At 38.7% G+C, this 20,440-nt stretch overlaps 1 protein-coding gene across 3 annotated transcripts in view; it reads right to left on the minus strand.

Moving 5' to 3' along the window:
- tnr (tenascin R (restrictin, janusin)) overlaps window positions 1-20,440 on the minus strand; it is a 195,969-nt gene that overhangs the window by 116,750 nt on the left and 58,779 nt on the right. For all 3 annotated transcript variants that reach the window (XM_084913140.1, XM_084913141.1, XM_084913139.1), the window contains exon 2: window positions 18,155-18,207. The gene's annotated coding sequence lies outside the window, so the exon portion shown is untranslated. The remainder of the gene's footprint in view (window positions 1-18,154; window positions 18,208-20,440) is intronic.

The raw sequence follows: 20,440 nt of genomic DNA on the forward strand, positions 1-20,440 counted from the left end.
TAAAAAAAAAAATCAAATGATTTTAAAGTCTTAATAATGTCTGTGTAAAAATGTATGTTGTGGTTTGATGCGTTGACCTGCAAATGGTCTTGAGGTGTCTTGACAACACATGCAGAAATACCTGCGATTGATTCACTTTCAAGGTTGTGATTCATATATTTTATGGTTTTAAGCTTGCTTGATTGTAGAATTAGTCATGTAAAACAGCTTAAAACGTTTAAAAAGCGTTTTTTCTAAACTAGCTGAATGCTATCAAAGAAAAACAGATGCATGTCCAACTGTATGAGTGCTGCATGTGAAATATATCCTTTTTCTTATGAATAACAGACTTTCCAATAATCTCGAGAGACGGCTCTGCCTGCCAATGAGCAAAACTGCATTCGGAAAGTGAGAAGGGGCTTTGATAAAAGTTTTTCTATTACCTCAGTTATTCAAGCAAAACCAGTGAATCAACTTTGCATGTTTCATTGATTCCTGGGAACCTTTTCATATATTAAACAGTCATCTATTTGAATACAGATTCATATTTTTCAGACTGCAAACCAATGAGGAGTTTTATATCATAAAAAAGAAAAGTTTGACTGTGGTACTCTCTTTAGTAATATGTATACAGTATAGTACAGTTACAGATAAAGCTTCGCATGTTACAAAAGTTATGTAGTGTATATTAATACAACAAACCAGTCTATTGTTATAATGTATAAGCATATTGTTCATAAATGTGTTACTGTAAGCAACAGGGCTCATTGGCAAAACTAATAATATATACAGTTTAACCATGTGAATTAAAAGGAAAAAATATATTACTACATTATGTAGACTACAAAATTTTGTGGTGCAGTTAAAGCCACTGAATAAAGCCAGTAGTTAAGTAACGGCACACTTCACGACAGCTCACAGAGTGTGACTTAGGAGCTTGCAGCTATCTTCAGGATCTCACGTCTAACATCCTGGCCTAGTTAAGACAAGCATTTCTGCACATGAAGCTGATCTTTCATTTTATCTACAAAAAAAAAAAAAACTGGTGAAAAATGTGTATTTGCTTAGTAGTTCAGTGCAGAGACAGAAATGGTTTAGTGTGTGTATATGTGTGTTTAAACCATCCCTCACTCACTTTCCCATGTTGCTTGTTTGTCATCTTGCTGCGAACGTATCTGTTAAGAACAGATATCAACAGTGTGTCCGCACTGATTCTTTTCCTTTGTTATGACACTAAATTCCACTCCAGTGCTCTCTCCTACATAAACAAGCCACACGCAAACCCACACACACTTGTGCACACTGACACCATGATAGATGGCTACGAACGCATAACTTGATACAAGATAATTTGTTATTTTGAGACTATTGATTTGTGTGTTACACAATGAAACAAGCCTCTTTCAGAAGCATCCCTACAGCAGTCGATTTCAGCATGCTCGCCCATTCATCGCATTCTAATAATGTGATCAATATATTTTCTAAGATGCTGAATACACAGAAATATGGCATCATTATCTAGGGACAAATACAACCACATAAAAAAAAACCCAACAAGTATGACAAGAACAGTATTGTGGGATGACAGTGTTTTATGTGTGAGGCTCCTCGGATGGAAGTCCTGAAAGCGCAAAGCTCCCCTGAATATCATCCATCATCTGAACAACTACAAAAAGATGAATATATTATGTTATTTTTGGCTCGGTATTTCTACATTGTGAGGTTATACACTATATTCCTCCATTATCTTGCAACACACAGGTCCAGTTGACATGTAAGGCAGCGAGTTAGCCTATCAGCAGGGAACGCTATTTACAGAAGGGGTCACAAGTAATGGAAAGTCATTTTCACCAGGGGCTGTTTTCCATTCTGGATGGCTACTGCGCTGCCAGCCCAACTAGGACAAATGGCTACCTCTTGCTCAAATCACTACAGTAACCTAGACTAAGTAGCTAAGCAGCCCCAGCTGAGGGCTTTGGATGGCTAAACGTTTCCCTTGACCACTGCTATGCTGTCTGCAACCTTTAAAAAGCACATTCATTTCACACAGCAATAGAGTTTTATTTATTAAACAGTTAACAGTTCTCAGTATAGATACAATTTACAGCTATTTTCTTTTAAACAAAGAACACCTCAGTCAGAAAACATAAGCCCACAATGCCTTGATGCTGGTAATGATACTAATGTCAGGAGGTGGAACACAAAACACATGCATTACGCCTGTAAAAGCAGACGCCCGCGTTGGTGGGAGTGTGTTGTTTCAGATATCACTGAGACATGAAAGGAACCCTCGACTTTGAGTACGACATCCAGGGACTGAATGCTTCACAGATGGACTACACTATAAAGCAGTTCACAGTTAGAGCTGGAAAAATTGGAAAACACTGATGCTTCCCCCTTTTTTTTGTATTTTCTTTCCTCAATTACCTGTTGAGAGGTACCTGCTTACATGCCAGCACACTCAGGGCGTTTGTATCTGAAAACCTCGGTATTTTGGCTTTTTAAAATTTTAAATAGATTACCATTTCTTAGTTGTTTATAAGTGCGTTTTCAAATGAAACTGCAGCACTACTGAGCAGAAAAGCAAAAGCTTCCAAATATCTGTAAAGCACCTTTAGATCACCTGAACGTATTTGTTTCCATACACTGTAGTTTCAGATGTAACGAGTGATGTGTGGGCATTTTAGAAGCAATTCAAACTGATTACACAGCAGTATTTATTTCATTAGGGTGATTCATTAACCTCCTCGTGGCTGCAGTAAAAGCCAGAGTGCAGTAGCTGCGAACACCAAGGATCCCTGGCTACAAAAAATATATCTAGCCTCCTAAATTAAACTTACATTTATGTATAGGGCAGGGCAATATGGTCCAAAATATTTATCACGATATACATTTAAAAATTTGCGATAACGATATGACTGACTATATAATTGATGCATCACAAAATACTTTACAACTCCACAACTTTATTAGTGCAAAATCCCATCAATGTATTTTCACTTAAACAAGTAGCTGTTTTTTTATGTGCATTAAAGCTACATAAAATTTAACAGTGCAAATGCAAATTCCTGGCTGACAGTTTAACCAAAAGGCATTTCCATTGGAAATGGGCCGACATATCCTGAGCATAACCATGTATAATATCCACAAAACTTAAAAAGAGGTTATACACACACAATACGGTAATATTATGTTGAAGCACCGTACGTATTACTCCGCGAGGCTCCTGACTACGGTAGCTGGAATGCTCTGACAGTGCTGCTTCGTAGCTTAGCAAAGTCGTACTAAAACATTTTTTGACAGAAAATATGTTCCACATAAAATTGGTTCGAGGTCAGTAAGCACAACCAGAATTCATACATAAGGTGCACCGGATTATAAGGGTTTTCAGAAAATTTAACGGATTGATTTTAAGTGTGCCTTATTTTCCGAAAAACACGGTAATAACGACGGCCCGCTAGCATGCACTACCAAAAATAGTGCTTTGTTTTGTATCTGACGGACGAAAGCCAAATCAGTGCCACACCACTGAAGTTGCAGCATTTTTACAAACTAATTCTGGTTCATCCGTTTCATTCAACAATCCGCTTCCGCCTATTTCATTTTCTTATCATTGCCTAACATTATACCGGTATTACCGTGAATGGTATGAAATGGCCCAGCCCTATTTATGTATTTGTATTTTATTTAAGTATCTCTTTTGATGTAAAACTATATCAAAACTCAAACCTAGTCAAAACTAAACAGTAAAACTTTGATTGCAGACAAACTGAAAGTAGCATGGTGACAAAGTTTGAAGTCTTTAATGAGTTTTCTTGTGCTACACAAATGATGATGACAGTGGTGACCAGTGATGCATTAACAACATATTGGAAACTTCAATTAGAAGCAATAATTAAAAAGTTTACTGAAAATGATTTAGAGCATGAACAAGACTTTAAACTTTGTCACCATGCTACTTTCAGTCACCATGAGGGCGCTCAATGGCAGGACAAAGAAAAGAAAAAGTTAATACATTAAGTTTAATGTACTATAACGTGTATAAGGGAATATTACAGTTGATGTTTCAAGCAGTTGTTTATAATGCGGTTTAAGTCAAATTAAAAATACTTTCATATGAAGTGAGCAACTGTAAATATAACTGGAGCCAAACAGATCATTTGAGTAATGGATTTGTCACTAATTTCTAAAGCTCAAAGCCTGTCTTCCAGTACCTCTCCCCCACAGAAGAAAAATAAACTGCACATAGTGTGACAGCAAATAAAGCAAATTAGAGCTTTCTTTGAATTTAAATTGTGAATGGATTTAACTAGATAACGAGTGCCTCTTAACAGTTAAGCAGTAAAGCAAGTAATTGCTTTTTCATGGACTCAGATTTTGACTTCCTATCATGTGGTGAGACTAACAAAATCCAATCGCATGGATTGCAATTAAACTCTTCAGTGAACTTCTGACATGGTTCACTTCTAAGGTAATCACATAACTTACTGTGATCCATACTTAATTTTCCCTCAGGATGTCAGTGATGTCTTCTGCCTGTAGCAGAGGTAAAGTTTTGTTAAAGGCATGTACTGCTGTCGTGTACAGCAGCTAAAGTTACAAAGATGGCTTTTATGTGATGCACTACGAATGCAAGAGAAAAAATAAACTTTACGTAAAGAGGACTTTTCTTAGGCTTTTATAGGCCATAACAGGGATTTACTGTAGTGCCATATTTCCAATAATGACATAACAATGAAAATTTATCTGCCATTCCTGTCAATGGAGGGGTTTTTGGGGTGCAGAGTTTGAAATGATCACTATTAGTTTTGTACAAAGGTTCTGAAAGTGTGAAATCAGTGCATCAGGTGAGGGGCGAGACAAGGAGAATTTTCACTGCTCGGCTTTATTTATTTACTGTTTCCGTTTTTTTTGTATGTTTGCTTGCGTTCAGCATACACGGGGGTTCTGCATTATGAATTGGTCCCCACAGGAGAGACTGTCTTTTGTTCACCACTTGTCCTCCTGTTAGATTTGGCTCCTTGCAATTTTTTTGGACCCTCCCTGCTGATGAGAATCGTGTTGAAGGATTTTTGTTTTGATAGACTGAAGGAATTCCAGCTGAGAGACAAGTGCAAGTGGACACAACAGGACTACTATAAAGTGGTTTTAAAATTGGGGCAGTGCTGAATGCAGCACAGAGGTTCAAGAGAAGATGTATGCGAAATCAGGCACATGCGTTTGATTTTTAAAGACGCCACCCTGGAACCTTTCAGTTGTATATGTACTGCATATGCTATTAATTATTAATTACATTAATTACATTAACAATTATTATCTTATATCGTTGTTTGTTCTCAGGGTTTTTTTTCTTAGAAAAGGATTTTTTTCCAACCCTGAAAAAATGTAGCTAACATGTGTTTTATTCTTTTTTTTTTCTAATTGGGGTGTATTTACTTAAGAATAACAAGCATTTTTTGTTGAATGCACAGATTTATGCCCACCAAGGTAAGACTGACTCAGTGCCACTGATTGCACACAGAACAGCTGGGCTTATGTGCACAGCCACCCCTGAAAAAAAGCCCTGGTGTTAAGAAGTGTGATGAATTGATAAAGCCCAATCACAGAGGCAGAGGAGGACATGCTATTCTAATGCTTTTGCCTGTTTGAAATAGTGGGTTTGTGTCTAGCCTGTGACACCAGAGATGGGGCAAATACAGGATGGATCCAGGCAATCCCTCTGATTTCCTGCTGTTTCCATTATTACGGCGGTCTGACTCACCCAACGGCTGCTTCCATATGGTGGCCTGTCCAACAGCAAGAGCAGATTGCATTATTGGACTGGTCACAGCCAATGGTTGCTGCTAACAAGTTGCCGCTTCTCTCTGACCCCTGTTTGTGTGGTCGGTGTGTTGCTGCGGCTGTCCGTGTGTTCATGTGGATTCGTATTTGTCTATCTGTGTGTGTGCAAATTCATGTGTGCATGACCCAAGGTGACTTGTTTCCAATAAGAAAATGAAATCCATTGTGAGGTTTTTTCCCCCTCCCTCCCAGCGAACCATTTTCTTTTATTACTTCACCTGCACTTTCCTGAGCCACTGGGTATGCTCCCACACTGCAACTCCCAGACAAGCATCGGCAGCATCTATCTTATGGACAGAAGTGCTGAGTGGCTATTACTTCTCAGCAGACCACATAAAAACCACAGCAATTAAATGCTATTGGGCCATTTGACTTTGTCTTCTTAGAGGAAAAAAGGAAGTGAGCAGCGAGAGAAGAAAGGCAGAGAAATAGAGTGGAAGTGAGAGGAAGAAAAGAGACCTCAACTTAACGGAGAGAAATACCTTTGTGTCAGATGCCTGAAATGAAGATAAAGGAATTAAAGGGGGAAAGTGGACGGGAAATTAGAAATGATAGAGTACAGTAGAGTACAGTAGCAGTTTTAATGGGAAAGAGTTCTTTAACTTAGATCTGATTTAAAGTAAAACTAGATAATATCATAGGAGTTTAAGAAAGATCTTCACTTTTAACTGGACTTAAAGTTAAAGTGAATCAGCTGCATTGTTGTTCTGTCACACTCAAGCAACTTCTTAACATTAGAAATACCAAGGAGGTTATTTTAATCCTGTGACATTAAAAAAAAAAAAAGCATGTAACCCTCTTAAAATAAAACTCAATTATCAAATATCTTGACTTTTCCTAAAAGATATACAACCGCTTATACCTAGAACGGCAGAGGATGTCATTTTGACCACATCGAAATTAATCCATGCAACAGCTTCCCTGATGTTGTTAGTACAACACTTATTGTTTAGCTACAATTTGATGTGAAACCATGCTGAATATAAGTGAGAGCTATCTAGATGTGATTGATTCATAAACATCTGAAGAACTGTAGTTTGATAAAAGATGAATAATTGTTGGGATCAGAGCAGTGGAGGGTATGGTGGAAGTAGGTGGCTGCTGCCTGTGCAGAGCAGCAGGAAAACAGTCTAGAGTGTGTAGAACTAATCGGAGTAAATGAAGAGTGAAATCTGGAGCAAATCGGACGGGTTTTAGGTCTGAGGAGGTAAAGGGCAGCAGATTTGAGGCATGAAGGTGTGTAGAGAGAGGCTACAGGTCTGATGAAGAGGAGGCAGATATGGATGAGATTATACTTTTTTAAAATTCTACCTTTACAGAATTAATTTCCTTATTTTATTTTTTCAATTTTAAAATGAAGACGCCGATCAATTCAATCTGTTTCACAGTGAGTGCTCTGTTTTTTTATACCTTCTGTATTTTAGAGTAACTAAATACGACACGTTCTCCAGAATGTTCTTCTCCTACAATAATTGGATAATTTAGACATGTTAGTTATCAGTGTTGGGGAGTAACGGAATACATGTACCGCCGTTACGTATTTAAAATACAAAATATGAGTAACTGTATTCCATTACAGTTACCGTTTAAAAAGGTGGTATTTAGAATACAGTTACTTTGTTGAAATAAATGGATTACACGGCGGTATTTTCCTGTTTCATATTGTCACAGGTCAGGACTGTTTGGGTGTTGTTTGACAGCTATGTTCTGTTGTTCCAGGCGGCAGCGTTACGGTTGCCGTGGTTACAGGGTGACGCGGGCCCTCTCTGCGACTGCGTGTTTCCTGGGTGAGAGAGTGCTTTTTTGTTGTTGTTGTTGTGCTAAGCTAATAGGCAGAATGCTACAGGTATAGCTCTAAAGAATGTAGCTTCATGGGCAGTGTAGTCCGTGCTGCAGGGAGAATGGACTGCCATACTCGTTATGTGTCTGTGAGCGCGAGGAGGGAGAAAAAGGAGAGTGGAAAAGTACGAGTTGTCATCGAGCAGAAACGGGAGCTGGAAGCATGTAAATATAATAATAACCACTGCAGCCAAGAAGAGTGCCTGACGAGCCCAGTTGTAAGTACGCTATTAAGACTCAACTGTACACTGTGTTCGTGTTTTCCCCCGAAACAATAAGTTCCGCTGGAGCAGCCTTTCAACGCCTCTCTCTGTCTCTTGCTAGCAAACTTGACCCAGACAACAAAGTAAAGCTATTTTTCGGCTACGAGCCCAACACAGAACCGACGTATTAGCCAGAGGTCCCTTTACTATGGTTCGGAGCCGCGGACCTTCAGTAATAGTAATAAATCACATTCATGTAGTTGTAAAAAGCATGATAATATATTAAGTAATCCAAAGTATTCAGAATACGTTACTCTCATTGAGTAACGTAACGGAATACGTTACAAAATACATTTTGGGGCATGTATTCTGTAATCTGTAGTGGAACACGTTTTAAAAGTAACCTTCCCAACACTGTTAGTTATTGTGTTGTTTAGTATACCTTTTGTTTATTAGTAGATAGTAGAATTTATTTAAACTTTATGGTTTAAATAATTCAAATCATTTGTAAAACAAATAAAACCCCTAAAGAATTTAAATTCACATCTTAACTTCTTTATAAAATTATTTCTTTGCTGTTGATGATGTTGTTACAGGATGTGGGGGGGACTGACCGCTCCCCCAACGGTTCTAGTATAAAATCACAGTCTATGACATTTAGCCAGCACCAGCTTGCAATTTCCACTGGCCAAAAATATCTTTAAAAACTAGCAGTTAAGGGGACTCAAAAGTCAAAAAACATTTAGAAAAAAAAGGTGTCTGCTGAGACTGATGTATCAAAACCCCATGTGACAGCAGAGGAGCTGTAGATTATCTGCTGTCACTCAAATGGATAGGATGGGCCAGTGCCAATGCTATATAGGATGGATAAGGATGTACTATATACAGTACTTTTGGCCTCTGCATAAAATGCAATGCATTTAATTTTGGTGATGCTTTAAAACAGTCTCCAGAAGTACAGGAACTTTTTACTCATCAAAAGCTGATACAAAGATAAAATTATGGCAGCCGTCAATATCGATTAAAACTGACTTTGCTCGGTTCCAAGTCAAGCCAATCAGGGGAACTGCTGATTGATCCATTGCAGCTGCATCAAATACTTCCTTTGACAGATAATTAGATACACACACATACTCCTCGAGTCCCCCAGAAAAAAACAGATCAGGGCTTAAAATATGCTCTGCTGAACTTTTAATTATTGATCTACAGGCCATTCTCTGTGCCCTACAAACAACAGCTCTCTGAAGTAAACCAGACAACCCCAACCAAATGAAAACTTGGAAAATCAGAAATGTAAGAAAACCTTTAGCGTGTTTTACACACAATATTTAGAGGGTGGTGTTAGAGGTGCAGTACATATTCCAGGCTTTGTATCCTTTGTACTGGGTGTTGCAAGTTTCTGATTTCAATAAGACAAAGAAAGCAAACGTGTGTGAAGTCGTTTTTGACTTCATGACCGCTGCCTTTTCCGAACCTCAATCAATCTTAGACTGTTCTATTCTTCTCCAATCCTTCTGAACACATGTCACAAATAATCAAACAACAACAATCACCAATTTTAAGCAAACAGAGCTAATTTTTTTCAAAGCTGGATGTAGTGACAGGAATATTCCCAAAGCTACAGTCAATTCTGCTAATGTTGTTTCTGCCACAATGGAGGACTGTTCCCATTCATCACGGTCTGTCGATGTACGTTTCAGACAACTAAAAATAAACATTTCCAATCTCTTGGTAATCAGGAACGTGATGTAGGTACACAGTGTAGAAAAGACACAAGGAGCACTGAACTAACACCGAAAATTACAAAAGACTGGCAGTCTCATTACCAAAGAAAACCACATTAGATACCCTTTGGAAGCCTGATACAGATGCTGCACTGTGTGGCCCTCTCGCTCTCAATAAGCCTTTCTATCCATCTTTCTTGCTGTTGATATGTCTCTTGCTTTCTTCGTCTGCCCTTTTCTTGCTATCGCTCTTTATACCCTTCCTCACTCTTTGTCCCTTTGCCTTTTGTAACTCTGTGTTTGTTTTTCAGTCAACAGAGAGACTCTCTCTTTTCTGACTAGAAAGATATATTCAAATGGAAGTTGAAGAACAGAATGATGCATTATTCAAAACCCTTCACAGGAATAAGGGAACAATGATAGGCAAATTCCTATTAAAGTAGGCGATATCCTGGCAGGAAAAAAAACAAAGACCAAAGTAAAAAAAAAAAGTAAGCAGCAGTACAACTCCAGAGGGGCATTTATGTGCAAAAGAGAATGAGTCATTTTTGTCAGCGAGCCATCTCTTTTTAATTCCCAGTCATTAGAAGATTTAAGACTGAGCTACCACAAGTCGTGCATATCAAGATGACAATGATAATCTTTCAAATCCACCATACAATATAGTGTGCACTGTGCACTAAGTCATGTGAAAAATCAAGAAACTGAATCCAGGACAGTGCCAAGTTGGCGTAGAACACATGGAGCCTTCTGGGTAAAAACATGACCACCAAATCCACCAGTCCTCTTTCAACAATGTACTGCAGGACTATACTGGTTGTTCTCTTACTTTACACCTTAGCTTTTTTACAGCTTACCATCACAGACTGATAGATTGAGGCAACACTGTCAGAGCTGCAGGCTCAATTACTGTTGGTTGGTGTGGCGATCATCACAGAAACAATAACTATACTGGTGTTGTGCATCTTAAAAAATTTGAATACCTACTAGCACTATGGGGGCCATGTAGTGTCTAATCAAGTAGTCACACACAAACACCAGATAGCATTTTTACACTTTCATTAGTGCTAAACTGTAAGAGGGTTCTTAAAGTTTTGATGGCTGGCTGCTTTGGGAACAGTTAGTGACCGCCTGGCAACCACCGGTCACCAAGGAAAAATGAGTATTCCCCCAGTGAGTGGTTGCTCAATCCCCATGCACACATGCCTAGAGCTTGGGCACTGACCCACTGATAAACACTGTTTGCTAAGGAAAAGTGCATATTAGTTTACAGTTCAATTTTCTTATATACAGTAGTGCCAATTCACAGCACCAGTTGCCTTAAGGCGCTTTATACTGTAGGCCAAGAAACCCCAACAATCACATGACCCTTTATGAGTGAGCACTTGGCAACAATGGGAAGGAAAAACACCTTTTTAACAGGAAGAAATCTCCAGCAGATTCAGGCTCAGGGAGGGGCAGCCTGTCTCTGCTGTAGCAATATGCTAGCAGCCGAAGCAATCGAGGGGAGATTTTTGGTGTAGCAGCTTCTCTGTGACCAGTTTTTAAGCAATAGCCATTAACTTCTCACGTTTTTCTCCATCAACCAGGGGATAACCAATGTTACCAGGGGGTTGCCGATTGATCTCTAGGCCTTTTCACAGATGAGTTGTTTTAAATGTGTCAAAAACATAATGTGAAGCACAACATTGTTTTCTCATGCTCACATGAAAATGATACACCTGGTCTATGGACTGTACTTTGTGAATCCAGGTATTAGAGGACTCAGTCAGTTTGCTGTTTGAGCTGTATAGTTTGCAAATAATGATGTAATTTTGCCAACTGTAAGAAGTTAAACAACCCGGGATTATGCCTACAACTTTATTTTGTATTTTAATGCTTACTTTGCACTCCTTTGCACTTGACATGCTGTCATCTCAACTTGAAATGCCAGCAGAATTCGTTAATGGATAATTAAAGTAGTTATTGAACTGTGGCATCACCTAACATTTAGTTACTAAAAATATTGAAAGAGACTGCTGATATATTGTGGCACCCCTTCTGACCTTCTGACATGGTGATCTGTTTAGAATCACAGGGAGGCAAGTCTTGTGATTTTATCCAATGAGAACAAACAGTTTGCCAATAGCTTTTGGCTATCTCAATGTGCAAGTAAGCACGCTGTTTCCCCTTGCTTGATCGATGCTTCTCGATTAGGCTTCCGGGGCCAAAAGAAATGCAGCAACTTTCCTATTCCTCAGATACACAAGCCCATTCTCATTTAAACTACAGAAAAAATGCATGCACAGACACATCTGCATACCTCTTCCTCCGCACACATACCCGCAAACAGATAAACCGATGTCACAGACAAACCCACTGACGTCATTCGTCCCCTGGTATTTAGCACAAACGTCAGATAGTGTAGAGTCCTGCTAAAAATCAATGAGCATTTGCAACAATCAATAGCTGGGTTCCTATGAGAAGTAATTAGAAAGGCAAACATGCAGTGCTGCCTTCCTGCTCACCCCCACTGTAGGCTCAAAACAGAGTTTTACAAAACAGTGATACTCAAACAAGTAAAATACACAGATTAAAGCACGAGTAACACACTGTTCCTCATCCAGTATGAAAATTGGTTTAAATTAAAGACTAGTTACCATAAAGAAAATGTTGAGTTTTTATGAACCTATTTGTTCATCTACAAGAGCCTTTGGCTAAAAAACTTCAGTGTATTTAAGTACGTCTATTAGAATAAGTGACAAAATCCCATAATAACTGAGTCTGACTGTGATGCCCAGCAGCTATTCACTTCACTGCTTTTAAAAGGATGTCATGACTGAAATCCTCTATCGAGTTCCTTTTGTACAAAATCTTACTTACAAAGGCTTTCATGTTACATGTCAAAGATTATACGTCCTTGAATGACCGCTCTGGTACTAATAAGATGTTAATTCCATACACCTGGCATGAGATCGTATTGACAGGTGTTAGAATGATCTTACCTGAAGTGCTTTATTACTGTGCCTTATATTAATCTCATATCAATCAAAACTGCCCATATAATCATATAGAGTAGTGTTAAGTGGACACAGGCCTGAATAATAAAGGCATTAGAATAGGTGTCCTCCAGTCGTAGACTCTCGCCCATGTTTGCCTGTAGAGCAGTAGATAAGAGGGAACCATCGTATCTGAGTTACTGAAATGCTGTTGTTTAGACTAGAATAGGGTGCGCGGTAATAAAACTGTCAGGTGCCCGTCACCATATTGACATCCGCGGCAACGTGCCTTGCAGGACGCATCTCCCTTCTAGAAGTATTGTGAAAGTGAAAATAAAGTGTTAAATGGTCTATTGAGCAGTGTTTTGTCTTCCATCGGATGCCTCTGAGGAATCAAAAGAACTCGGTGTGATATTAATACAGGCTTTATTTCTCTTTACTGCATGTCAGTCAAGTAGTAAATCTTCTTAGATCTACTTGAGGATCATATATATGTGCATATATATATATATATATATATATATATATATATATATATATATATATATATGTAGGCCAACGGCTTGTCATTGCTAGTATCTATCACTAGTTAACTAATTCAGCAATGCAAGATTTCAATTATGGGCAGGTTCAACTCTAACCAATTTCTTTTCTTTTTTTTTAACAATATGGTAAACTGACCTTTTAAATAAGCTTTGAGGAAAGCTACAATGGTTTATTTAAGAGGGTAAAAGTTTGCTTCTGTGAAGCTTGAACAAAGGGATGATGGCAACAAGGTGTAGGCGAGGCTAGAGGAGGTGAAGGATGAGATGTCTCCTGCTGCCGACGCTGCTGATGAGTCAGGACATGAGAGCTCCCACCGCCTCATCTACAAGCTCAAGTTGGTTAAGAAGAGGCTCTTCAGCTACCAGTTAGCTAGCTTTATGGTTCGCAAATGTGGCAGGATGAATGTTATTCCTTGGTTCAACCCACTTTCAGCCTGGCGCATTAGGGGGCGCTAGTATAAATAGTGGCCATTTGAGCATTCCTGGATCGCTTACCTGTGATCTCCTTTTTGGTCACCTGACTTCCCTTTGGTGTTGCAGAGATCATTCTGAAGCCTCCATCGCGGCTGGTAGGTGTTTACTCATTGTAGTGTGTACATTACCTTACTTGGTGGTAAACAGATATTGTTTTTAGGTCATAGCTGTAGAAGCCTCCTATGAGCCACTCTGCTCATGTTTCATGACGCGGTTTACTCGGTACGTAATTCAATTTTGTTACGATCTCTGCCTTTTATTGTTCTTTTATAGTAATTACTTATTATGCTTTGCAGGAAGTGTGGGCCTTAGTTTTACGCAACGCTACGCTAACTGAAGTGCTGCTGCTTTGCTTTGTTTTGCTTTGCTTTGCTTTTACCGTCTGTTCCCGTTGCGAGGTTTCTTTTCCTGCTGCTGCCAGCTTTTAAAAGTGGACGTCGGCGTGGACAGCGGCCATACGCATGCCGGTTATGGGAGTCAGCTGGCGTACATATTAATTGACCGGATGATTAACTTATAGTCGGGCAGACGGCAAGTTGGAGCAATACGGCGATTCCGTTTGCTCCAGGCTTTAAAGTTTTATCCAGATTGTATGTTTTTCTGTTGTTTTGATTTGTAGTTTGGATTTTTGTTACGCCACTGGTGGGAGGCCCTTTTTCTAGCTGCAGATCACCAGTGTGGTCCTGCAGTTGGGTTATCCCCAGCGCTATATTAGTTTTGTTGTAATATATTAAAATTTTCTTTGTTCTTTTATTCAGATGCGGAGTGCCGACGTGGAGGAGACTAGGGTGCCTTGGTGGTGGGATCCTTTGAGTGTACACACCTGCCTTGTTTAGTTTATTAGTGTGAGCGTGTGATTTTGTGTTGCACTTGTGTCTTGGTGTGTGTTCTGTTTTTTTTGAGTTTGTGCGTGGCATCCCTGCCCCTCCACTGGTAAGCCTCAGCTCTGAATACCTTTTTAAGCATATTTGTACAGGGATATTTATGATTGTGCTTTTATATGGTGTTTTAAATAATTATTAATAAATTGTCAACTTGTTTTACCATTGAACCTCGTCTCTGTACTGAGTATAACAAACCTAACTGCCTTCTTGGTGATTAGTGTTACTTCCAGTATTCTCTGGGTGAAATTCCCAGAGTGGCGTTGTCTTTTAAACTGTGATGAGTATTTACTTTATTCTCACCTCGTGCTGCAACACAAACATTTTTCTTAGTTTGTATCAATATCAAACATTTTTCTCACCATTATTGCTTATAATAATTAGGGCTGGGTATCGTCACTGATTTCTAGAATAGATTCAATTCCGATTCACAAGGTCCCGATTCGATCCACGATTCGATTTAATTAGATTCGATTTGAATCTGGGAAATTTTGACAGTCAGAAATATTATAATTCAGATCAGTACATTTACATATTTTTGTATCTATAAAAAGGAAGCTGACACACGCAAGACTTTATCAAAGGTGTGAGCATCACAGCAGATGCCTTTGTGTCAAAGTAGCTGAAGATAAAACACAGAAAAACATGAAGGTGATTTTCCTGGCCTGGGATTTTATAAAAATATTCTGCAGTAGATCAAAAACGAAAGAAAACCATTAATCAACATATGAACATCACCTCGGAAGTTCCAGCGGTTTTATTAGAGACACGGCTAAGCATTTTGCATAATTTTAAAAAGTTTAAATTTGTTCAGTATTGAACGGCAGAAATTAGGTTTTCTTTTCGGGAGTATATATAACGAGAAAAAAAACATCGGCCGACAGCGCTGTAAACAACGGTAGACTTGTGTGTAACAAGCAAGCGAATAATGCAGAAAACAGATTTTTAGACAGGAAACTGTTCTTGAAGTACAGAGAGAGAGAGCTGTGCATCGTGGTCGAAGCAAAACAGTAAAAGTCAGAGTGAATTCGTGACGATGTTTATGTGAAGCGTAGTTTGGATCTTCTTTTGCTGCTGGTTCAGTCAATATTGGTTGGAGAGACATCAAACTAACAGCTTTAGAATCAGCGCATAAAGGGCGTGAACACAAAGCGCGGACCCGCCGACAGATCAGAATCAGCGAGCTGTCGGCTTTCAGCCCCGACCGTGAGAAAGGCGACATCTAACTGATTCTGATCCGCGGGTCCCGCTGTGTGTTTAAGTCTTTGTGCAGAATCCGTGTTCCTGCTCTCATTTACTGTCTTAGCTGTTTGGTGGTTGTTGAAATTTTGTGAGATTTCACCAGAGATTCTGGCATTTCGGGCAAAATAAATTTATATTAAAAAATCGATTCAGGATTTTAATGAATCGATTTTACGTTATCCCAGCCAGAATCGATTTTAATCGATAAATGGATTATAAAAACCCACCCCTAATAATAATGGTGTTAAAAGGTGCCTTTACTAAGGGCCGCAGTGGTAAATAATAATAGCATTGTGCAAAAGTCTTAAACCACCCCTCATTTCTTTTTTAACTCCTCTCTGAAACATGTGCAAACATTAATAAAAACATAGTATATAATGCAAACATTTATTTGCATTATTCTAACAGAAAAAAAGTTTTTTAGCCTCTATAACATTTAGTTAAGAAAAAATATATTTGAGTAACATTAAGCACACGAAACTGTCTGCACATCAAAATGAAACTTGAAACTCACCCGATAACGGGTAATAGCTCCTTTACTTTGAGATGGGGTCCAAAGAAACTTAGTCTATTGTGCTACATTGTGTGAAACCTCTGATCCCGGAGTATCACTCCATAGCTCTGCAGGTATGTGGATTCAGGCATCAAAATGACCATGCACATTACATCCTCTGAAGGCAGAAATTGTCTCGTGGCAAATGGATACATCAGCCTCTTTTTACACTTTATAAAGATACATGCTTTTTTTTCACACCCCAGTGGAAATTCTCTCCCTTCAGCATCAACTTTTCATCTTCTTGAAACTTGTTTTAATATGCGTGTTATTTTAAAGCTGCAAAGCACGCCTGTCTATTCAGGTGGAGTGCTGCTTGGAGTGTTCGGGGGGCGAGCTGTGCAGATCACAGCCACAACTGGGTGAGACGAACTTTAATAAGAATGTGAAATGATCTGTGAGTTAGATTAAAACCTTGGATTATGGATTTTGGCTCAGGACTTTGACACACGATGTACAAAACGCATATTAAAAGCATAACTTCTGATTATTGCTGTGTGGGAAAACTGGCTAAGCCATGTTTGTAATATATAGATAAATAGCACTTCTCCATAGAGTAATCAAATGAGAGATTTGTCTCATTTTAGTTGGCAAACACTGATTGCTTCCTTCTGACTGTATTCCTTCTGCTGACTGACGATGAGGAGAAGATAATATGAAAACAGCAAAAAGAATGAGAAGCATAACAGACAGATGAGAGGACAGTATCATATAGATAGACAAGGCACAAATATAATACCGTTTGTCACAGTTGAAAAAGGAGCCTTTATCACATAATAGAAATAGACGCTATCAGAGCAGGGTTGGCCAATTTTCAAAATTGAAGTTTTACCAACATATAATCTACCATATGACTCCTTCATCAACACCAAGACCCTTTTCCTTCAGGATTTTACTCCTGCTGCTGAAAAATAAATAATAAAGCTGAATGAGAAAATTGCAGTCATATTGTGAAAGGCAGCCTACTCACCTGACTGAAACGTTTTGCAAGAGTGCGGTGCCTCACAGCTTGTTTTCATTTTACACTGAAATATTATAATAATACTGCAATTATCAGATGGAACTCTAAAGATTTTTTGACTGGGCTGAGCCCCCAACGGATCCTAACAACACCTCTTGCTCTTGATGCATGTGTTGTATTAGTGGCTGTGATGCCAGTGTTTATGAGGCATCGCTGCCGGGCGGGTGTTTACGTGGCAGGGAGGGACTCTCTGCAGTATATACCCAGTACAGTAAACTCTCGTGTTTTCACAAATACCAATGTAAAGTAGCTTCATTTTGGCAATGCTGAGAGGAAAGGTCATTCTTCACTTTTTAGCTTTTATTTCTCAAAATAGTGAATCATGTTTTCGTCTGCCTGTTATATCCTGCATTAACAGTATCATATATTGTTGTTTGCTAGACAAATGACAAACTGAGTTCACATTTTTATGCCCAAATTTGAGCCGGCACACTTGAGTTCAGATAAATTAATCAAATATAACATTTAACCGCTGAAAGTAATTTTTCTGTTCAGGAATGTAAGTTAACGACTGTATAATAATAATAATAATACAATAATAATTCATGTATTACAATAATAAATAATTTTTGTGCATTAAAAATATCATTCTGATTGAAGATTAAGGAGCCTGCACACACTGGTGGATCAGCAATTATTAAAAAATATTTTGGTAATTAAAGCCAAAGTGTGTCTAGAATGTTGACGTATACAGCACACAACTTTTGGAAAACCCTCCAAAGTTTGCACCTCGGTTTTCATTGCATTTGTGAATGCATTTTATATATTTTATTTGAAGTCGTTTTACATAAGCAGTAGAGGAAAAAAACAACAACAGAGAGAACCACACGCACACAAACACATGCCGTAGCATTCGTTTGAAGTTCCAACTCACCTGGAAAGCACAAACTGGACTTGATTGTTTTAGTGTTGGTCCCTGGGATGATGCTGTCAAGAGAAAAAGAGAGAGGTTGTAAATTACTTAAACATACCATAAAATATATATATTTTTTTCTTTTTGTCCCTGCTTTGGTATTCTTCAAATCCATTCGATCCGGCAATTATAGAAGCATACAGATTTCCTCTCCTCAGTGAGCCCGCTATCTACTGTTAAAAGTATATTTATGTCAAAATGTTCGACAGAAGAAAACAACAGAATAAAGGACCAAAGATCTAGAGCAGGGGTCTCCAACTCCAGGCCTCGAGGGCCAGTGTCCTGCAGGTTTTAGATCTCACCCTGGGTCAACACACCTGAATCAAATGATTAGTTCATTACCAGCCTCTGGAGAACTACAGGACATGTTGAGGAGGTAATTTAGCCATTTGAATCAGCTGTGTTGGATCAAGGACGCATCTAAAACCTGCAGGACACCGGCCCTCGAGGCCTGGAGTTGGAGACCCCTGATCTAGAGTTTGAGATCTAACTGAAATGAATTGCATTTATTGTCCATCTCCATTTTTTAATAAATAGGTCGGCTTATACTTCAAGAGTCTGTGATTTGTCTTTATACATCGTGTAATGTCCACACGGTGCCTGTTCAGTGTGTACTGTGTAAGAATACTATGGCATTACCTGCTTATATGAAACAAGATGCAACAAAAACAGCACGGTCAAGAGTTAATTAGAATTTTTAATAGTTCTGAGAGACAGTAAAAGTTTTACACTTGAGAGACGAGACAGCACTTGATGCTCGCTTTTGACACACTTGGTGGATGCAGGCATTGTTTACGTGCGTGTGCCTGGTGAAGTACAACAGGATGTAACCTTTCCTGTTGCATAAGGCACTCGTCTCATGAGCTCCTCTCATGGTACTAATTATCCTGCCATATTGTTCCAAGCACTTAGACTAACAATCAGTTTTTGGTCAAGTTCAAGTGTTTATTAAATATAGAGTTAAGGTGCTTTTGTGTGCACTTACAGAGGCGTGCACATAAAAACATACACACACATGCACAGCTGCTATCCAACCCCCTGAGGGGTTTCAGCTGAACCGGAGGTCACTCTGCAAAGCTCCATACTCCCATTCAATCTGTCTCAATGCACACAAATAAACATGAAAATTGAACAGTCACAAGGACAGAGAGAAAATGGCACAAATGCAGATAGTTTGGTGAAATAAACAAATAATTTACACTGACGTTAGAAAGATGAAATTTGTCTAAGCTCAGTGCTGAGCTAACACGCTTAAAGACTTGGGGCGGGGAAAAATTTAATATACAGATACATTTCAATTGGAAATAACTGGCTCCAAATTAGAAAATAAATATCAAGGCAGCACACAAAGTGTTCCATATTGAGCATATTTGATTTTTCTAACACTCTCAACAGAAGCTGGGCAGGGAAGGTGGGGAAGAAAAATAAAAATGATTTAAAACGAGTCAAAGTTGCGGAGACGGGCTCTGATTGTTTTCGAAAATCACAGTGTTTCAGAGTTTGTCCCGCTCTCATCTCCCCCACTGAATGACACCTCATATTTTACCAGCTGACGAGGACAAAAAGGTAATGTTAATTCAATTAAACTCAACTGAAAAAAAATAATAGGATCACTTGCAATGACTTAAGCTTAAAAGGAGCTAGACTATTTTTGGACACTGGCTCCGTTTTCATTCATTTTGAGTCCAAGTGTTGTACCTAATCATTTTCAGAGAAATGTTTTGTTTGTTTGTTTGTTTGTTTGCTTGTTTGTTTGTTTGTTTGTTTGTTTGTTTGTTTGTTTGTTTGTTTGGTCTCTTAACGATGACCTTTGATTTATTCAAGCACAGAAAAGGCATCGACCTTAAGAAATGAACCAGTGCCGTGTCTTAGCAAGGAACCAAATTTAAAGTGTATCTTTAGGCACTTTGTCACTAACAGCCTGTTTCAAAAACACATAATTTGTTCCCATTTCTTTAGTTCGTTCTACAAAAAATACCATCGATAACACAGTTTGACTGACACATAATAGTATTTTTGCACTAACAAAGGTCTCAGTGAAAGTGTGGCTGTAAAAAAGCTTTCTAAAGGAAGGAAAACACGGAGAAAAGGCTAAAGTATGACAAATTACACAAGTACTTGACTGAAAATTAGTGGCAACAGGTCTTGTGAAGAATCAAAATTTGACATTTTTGGCTCAAAACAGAGTACCATCAGATTTAATCCACCATGCAATACCACCTGGAAAGCATCTGATTGGCCTAATTT

This window comes from Perissodus microlepis, chromosome 18 (genome assembly GCF_051167445.1).
Source record: "Perissodus microlepis isolate ML-2025 ecotype Zambia chromosome 18, ASM5116744v1, whole genome shotgun sequence".
NCBI classification, from domain to species: domain Eukaryota; kingdom Metazoa; phylum Chordata; class Actinopteri; order Cichliformes; family Cichlidae; genus Perissodus; species Perissodus microlepis.